This window comes from Gigantopelta aegis, chromosome 9 (assembly GCF_016097555.1).
Source record: "Gigantopelta aegis isolate Gae_Host chromosome 9, Gae_host_genome, whole genome shotgun sequence".
Classification (NCBI taxonomy): Eukaryota; Metazoa; Mollusca; class Gastropoda; order Neomphalida; family Peltospiridae; genus Gigantopelta; species Gigantopelta aegis.
In genome coordinates, this window is record NC_054707.1 from 19,243,700 (window position 1) to 19,251,024 (window position 7,325).

The following is a 7,325-nucleotide window of genomic DNA, read 5'->3' on the forward strand; positions in this document are numbered from 1 at the left end:
GTTTAGTTTCGCTAGAAAACACCACAAAACACAATACACTTTGGAATCTGTATTAACCTTACTCTGACAAATATATTTTTATCATAAAACCGAATATCGCCTGGGGGCACAAGGCGGCACCAAATACCTACAAGATTTCCACAGCGACCAAGCCGGAATATTTTTTTTAGAAGCCTAGAGTGGTCGTCACCTAGTTCGCCAGCAATACCCCGATAGCGGAGGTATTACGTAACTACTGGCCACATGGCCTCCGCAAGTAACGTAACAAAGTGCCCATTTGGGCTTAAGTGCATATTGGGACTGCACACGGCCCTCTAAAACAATTAATATCGCCACAGGCGAAAAGAAATAAGAGCATGTTCCGTCACATATACAGTTAGGAGAGATATTTTGATAATCGTGTTTTATTCAGTTACGGGTATTATAGGATCCCCGTGACACTGACGTTGGTTCAACGGTGCGTACATTGTCATGACTTCACAATACAAAACCTTCGCACAACTCTAAGCCGTCGAAATCAAGGGTGGGGTTCATGCGGGGAGAGGGGGTGGGGAAATGGTGTTAAAATAGACTTGATATTTTTTTTTTTATACTTTTTCTTTGTGTAATAGCGAGAGATATTACTTTTTATAACAAACAGAAAAACCAGTATAGGAGTAGAAGTAGTTCATTAAAATAAATGTCTACGGCGAACGTTTATTTAATGAAGTAATTATGCACATAATTGGGGACAGCAAAGTAATCAGTAATCATAATAAAAGTTTTAGATCACAACACCTAAGACCTCCAATGATACCAACCAAACTAGACACGAGACGGATTGCCCAAAGAAACCTACCAATTAAAAAATAAAATTCCTTTTAGGTAGTCATGCAGCAAATAGTATCTGAGTGGGTCAAAGTTGAAGGTGCACGGAACTTGTCATCCCACAGTTGAGGCTACCAGTCCTGCCATTGGTGGTAAATGTGACAGTGTTTGCTGTGATAAAATGTTTGTTCATCTGGCCAGTAAATTCGTGTAATTTAATTTGAACTAGTGTCAGTGTATGAACTACGATTGTGCTGGAAACGTGCGGAGTCCTACCAAAAATAGCATGACAATTGTTGTGCAGAACTAGGGTAGTCGTAGATGCTACCCGTTATGTCTCAAGTGAGGAGGTTATCCCTCAATGTTTTCTTGTTTACTTTAAGGGTGAGGGGTAGTAAGTAGTATTTATATTCATGATGTATATGTGGGCAAGTAGGAAATTTAGTCACATATGTTACTATTGTTGTCTATGGGATTTGATTTGGTGGCATACACCATCTTGCCGAGTTATGAGTGCACACTGTCCGGTGACTTCGGTTTGTGTATGTGTATGTATATGTATGTGTTTCTGAATGTGTATGTGTATGTGTGCGTGTGCGTGTATGTGTGCGTGTGCGTGTGTATAGGTATATGTTGGGCCCGAGGATGTCGGGTTTAGAGGGGTTTAACTGTATATGAATGTGTGTGCGTGTCTGTGTGCGTGCGCGCGCGTGTGCGCGCGTGTGCATATGTATATAATTGGCAATAACTGGTTTGGTTACTGTCGTATGAATATCGGCCTCGCTGCATTCGCCATTCTAACCTTTGCAGGATAAAACCGATATCTTAAGACAGTAACCAGTTACTATTTGTATCCTGCAATCCTACAGAAATAGTGGGAAAGCATTATTTGTTCCATTTTTGTGTACGCAAATCGAGTATCGTCATCCTACCAAGGCTTTTGCCGTATGACGTCATTATTTGACGTCGAACTATGTTTCTAAACTCTAATTAATAAAATAATAAATAAATATGCACGTTTTGTATTGTTATCGCAAAACTAAAATTTATTTGTGTTTACTGTACTAAAAGAACGGATTTAAAGAGTATATCTACACGGGTATGGTGTAGTTATACTGTGTACCATATATATGGGTGGGGCGTTACCTTGAAAGTTGCCCCTGAGCCACCCCGTGTGTTATATATGGGTTGAACGTGAACTGCTGAACACTTGTTTATCATATGATAAACAATATGATAAACAGTGTTTAGTTTCAGAATTGTGGGTAGCTTGATTTTACACTGTACCATATATAGTGATGGGGCGTTACTTGGCAAGTTGCCCTGAGCCACCCCGTGTTTGTTATATATGGGTTGGATGTGCACTAATGAACAGTTGTTTATAATATGATAAACATTCTATGTTTAGTTTCAGAATTGTGGGTCTAAACTGAATATTGAGCTGATCTCCGAATTTCGACCTTTAATGGGGCGTCATGTCCAGATAGTTTGAGCCACCCTAGACTCTACACATTACCAAAAGAGCATGCACCATAGGATGGATCTGTAGAATTTCATAAATTTTCTGTTCGGTTTCAGAGCTGCGTGACTGCAAACGAGTATGGTGTAGTTATACTGTGTACCATATATATGGGTGGGGCGTTACCTTGAAAGTTGCCCCTGAGCCACCAGTGTTTCCTATATATCGGTTGGATGTGCACTGCTGAACACTTGTTTATCATATGATAAACATTGAGGCCCGAATTTACGAAGCCTGTTTTTCTCTTACACGCGTGTAAACTTATCAAACGCGTGCGTTTAACGAAAAACGGTATTTTGATAATAAAATGCTAAACGCGCGTTTTTCATTCCTAAACGTGTGTTTAAACGACTGATCAAATAACAATGGGATTGGCTAAACACGGGTAATGGGTTGTTTTTCGTGCGTTTAAATCACTACTACAGAAATTGTTGCACACAGTAATGGACATCGTCGCTTTATTTCAAATTGCTCAGCAAGAGGCTGATGAAATGCAAGAAAGAAGACAGTTACGTATATTTAGGGACCGATTTAACCCACTTGAGGAATACTCAGATGAGGATTTTATCGGTAGATTTAGACTTAGTAAAGATACTTTTGTGCATCTAATGGAAACCATCCGTTTGGATATAACCCACCCCACAAGGAGAAGCAGCGCGTTGACACCAGCATTGCAGTTGGCCATCACGGTTCGGTTCTATTCATGGGGTTCATTCCAGAAAGCAGTCGGCGATACACTTAGCATTTCTCAATCAGCTTGCTGTCAGGCAATTCATCGTGTAACTGACGCCATTTGTAGTGTGAAACATAATTTTGTGCATTTTGCCTACAACCTTCAATCAAGGACAGCTGTTATGCAGGGTTTTTTTGACATAGCGCAAATGCCGGGAATTATTGGAGCTATCGATGGCACTCATGTTCCGATTATCAAGCCTGGTGGAGATGATGCTGCACGATTTATTAACAGGAAAGGTTGGTATAGCCTAAACTGTCTGTGATTCCAACCTGCTTTTCACTAACGTTGTCAGTCGATGGTACGGGTCAGCCCACGATTCCCGAATTTTTGAAAATTCCATGCTACGTCAACAATATAGAGATAGGACCATTAGGGGGATCCTGGTGGGCGATCCAGCATACACATGCACGTCATTTCTTCTTACGCCTATCAGGAATGTCCATACTGAAGCGGAAAGACGTTATAACGTTGCCCAACGTAGGACAAGGTCGGTGATCAAAAGGGCATTTGGAATATGTAAACGACGCTTTCCGTGTGTTGCATTTGGCAATCGACTTCCGATGTTCGGTGAGTACAATAAAATTACCTTTTAAAGTAACCATTAATTAATCTATGCTTTAGGGGCGGGATCTAGCTCAGTCGGTTGAGATTCTTCGGTCGAAGGATCGATCCCGCTCGGTGGACCCAATTCTCCGATTGATCTTTTTCCCGTTCCAACCAGTGCCCGAGACTGGTATACAAAAAATCGTGGTATGTACTGTCCTGAATGTGGGAAAGTGCATATAAAAGATCCCTTTTTACTAACAGAAAACTGTAACGGGTCCCCTCTGACTGCGTGAGGAAATAAACAAATGTTTGACGAGCAATAGCCGATGATTAATAAATCAATGTGCTCTAGTAGCGTCATTAAACAAAACAAACTGTAACTTTAATTTATGCTTTGAACAGACATAGCGTGCTTCATTTTTATAAATACAAAAAATAAATTACACATAAATGTTTACTGATGATTTAAATTAGTATACATGAAGGCCTTCGCCCCTTTTCTATGCTTTATACGAATACTTATATGTCAACATTATTGTTAACGACCCATAATCAATGGAAAGTTCATTGTTGGTATGGTAAGTGTTTTGTGGCGGAAGATCCCATTATACCATTATATTATCTAGACCGATAAATGATATACATAAAAATTGTTGTTGTTTGTTTGTTGTTGTTTTGTTTTTTGTGTGTGTTTTTTTTTTTGGGGGGGGGGGGGGGCGAAATTTAATTACTATGAAAGATTTATCAAACGCATTTAAAATAGAACGAATTAATCAAAATGAAAATAAAAACACACGGTCATGTTTTTCGAATAAAATATATACATATATAAAAGTATATTTCTTTAAATTGCTGTATTCCAAATGAGCGCTGCTTTTTTAAAAATGGGGGTAGGGTTATGCAATTTAGTATTTTATATGAAAAGTAAAGTGACATTATATTGTTACACATTTTGGGTTAATGAAGGTTACTCCCTTCATTTTAAAAAATCAGAAATGGAGTGTTAACATTACATTAATTCCTTTGATATCAAATAAGAGCAATGTTACATTTGTAACTTTTCAGCTACAGCACAACATGGCTATTGTGGTAGCTACAGTCTGCCTCCATAACCTTGCCAGGGAGTGTAATGATCTGCTGCCTGGAGACGATGGTTCAGCTGATGAAGATGGACAACCTCAACATGTAGCCAATGAAGAGGTTGACGCGAGAGGAGATGTATTCAGGCAACGATACATAAGACAAAATTTCATGTGAGCTTCAGTTATTTGATCATTTTATTAACCAGAAAATTACATGTCATAAATCGATGCATAGTTTCCTATATTTTTCGTCATAGTATCTCTGCTTTGCCTGATATGCTTGTTTTTTAAATTTTGCAGCCTCTTGCTGTAAGGTTATTAGCTTCATTTTTGCTTCATGTTCTGCTTGCAGGTAGGACATGGCTTCCTCCGCCTTCTTCATAACACCAGTTCGTCCCTCTGTACCAGCCCTGTTAGAGTTGTCCGAAGATCGTTTGGTGCCACATCTGAAATAACAAACACAGAGAAAGTCTGTTAACAAGTATGTTAATGGGCAATACACTCTAAAATTAAGAGATGGATCGTTGTTATGTTAGCTTCCCATATGCACATTAAAGCATACCTGAACCCTCTGCTTGCAGTGTCTGATTGGGAACTGCCTAGGTATTTGGCCATCAAAGGAATCGCTTGACTGGTTTATCGGCAATGGATCTTGATGAGAACTCTGGGATTCACTGAAAGAAGATTTGTAGTAATAATATATTATAATTTCTATATAATTAAGAGTTGGTGATGTATTTCCATTTTAACAACCAGTGCTATTTTACTAGTTTAGTATTGACAATGTTTAATACATGTGTATAATGTTGTGAAATAATTACACCTCCATACATGTTATATATGTTATTAATGATGATGATTTTGGAATATCTAAAATTAATACCTGTTAATAATAAATGAATATATTGCAATTGGTTGGTTGTTATTGAATTTTGACCAATTACATTTAGTAGTTATCTCAAGTTTGAACAGGATTGCGACTGATCGCTTGGGATAGTCGGCTCTATATCCTCGGTTTCCAGTTGAGTGGTCTGCTTCCCGGTTGGGGTTGGTGTCTCATTTGCAGCTGACGATGGTTGAAGCTCGCTATCATCATCCCAAGTGTTGAAGAACACCTTAAGATCTTTTTAAATAATATTTAATATTATTAATGTTTCTTCGTCAACGTCGCCACAAACTTGTTCTCCACCCCCTGTTTTCACTAGATCTACTTTCTTATCCCTGGCAATCGTTTTTGCTTTAATTTTCATTCGCCTCCACAACTCCTTATAGTCCTTTATACCGCACGACTTTCGATTAGGGAATGCCGCTGTCATTTCTGCACTAACCTCAACCCATGCTGTGTTTGTTTTCCTCATTATTGCTGCGTTGTTACATTTGTCTTCAATTATATCAGAACGTTCTTTGATGGCTAGTATTATAGTCATTCTTTCATCCTCGGAAAAAATATCATTTCGTTTTTTGTCAATGGCAATTTTCAATGTGTAGAACTACGAGGCATATAAAATAGACAACACAATTTGAACGTGCAACAACACAATTTTTAAGAGCGGATCCAACAGCGTGTCCAGGGGTCCGGATCCCCAACCCTTTATCCCATAATTTTGTTTTCAGAATAGGAATATACTTCGGTGTATCGTAATGGCATGTTTTTGCACCCCGCCCATCATTGGAAAGGCTTATACACGTTCAACGCCTGACATTCCATTTACTTTACATTTTGAAACTTACTGTGGACACCTTCTTTAATAATGTATGGGTTTGTCAGTGATTATCTTAGTGTTGGAGTTTCGTTGAATTCACAGAATATTGCAGTTCACTTCTCATGAGTTAAACGTGCGCGTGTGTATAAACGGGCGTGTAACTTTTTTTGTAAATTTAGTTTAAACGGGCGTTTATTCGCACGCGTGTAAGTGGTGTTTAAACGTGCGTGTATTGTACACGCGTGTAAGAGAAAAACGGCCTTTGTAAATTCGGCCCAGAGTTATATTTTGTTTCAAAATGGTTGTTAGCTTGATTTTACACTGTGTACCCTATCTAGTCATAGAGCGTTATTTAGGACGTTGCCCCTGAGCCACCCCGTTTTTGTTTTATATATGTTTTGGATGTGCACTAATGAACAGTTGTTTATAATATGATAAACATTCTATGTTTAGTTTCAGAATTGTGGGTCTAAACTGAATATTGAGCTGATCTTCGAATTTCGACCTTTAACGGGGCGTCATGTCCAGATAGTCTTGAGCCACCCTAGACTCTACACATTACCAAAGAGCATGCACCATAGGATGGATGTGTAGACTTTCATAAACTTTCTGTTCGGTTTCAGAGCTGCGTGACTGCAACGGGTATGGTGTAGTTATACTGTGTACCATATATATGGGTGGGGCGTTACCTTGAAAGTTGCCCCTGAGCCACCCCGTGTGTTATATATGGGTTGAACGTGGACTGCTGAACACTTGTTTATCATATGATAAACAATATGATAAACAGTGTTTAGTTTCAGAATTGTGGGTAGCTTGATTTTACACTGTACCATATATAGTGATGGGGCGTTACTTGGCAAGTTGCCCTGAGCCACCCCGTGTTTGTTATATATGGGTTGGATGTGCACTACTGAACACTCGTTTATCATATG

At 38.9% G+C, this 7,325-nt stretch overlaps 1 long non-coding RNA gene across 1 annotated transcript; it reads left to right on the forward strand.

Annotated features, from left to right (window-relative positions):
* The first annotated feature begins 2,858 nt into the window (after positions 1-2,858).
* On the forward strand, positions 2,859-6,482 carry LOC121380501. Its single transcript, XR_005958952.1, has 3 exons — positions 2,859-3,629; positions 4,674-4,861; positions 5,043-6,482. It is a non-coding gene; the product is annotated as an uncharacterized LOC121380501 (long non-coding RNA).
* Positions 6,483-7,325: the final 843 nt, after the last annotated feature.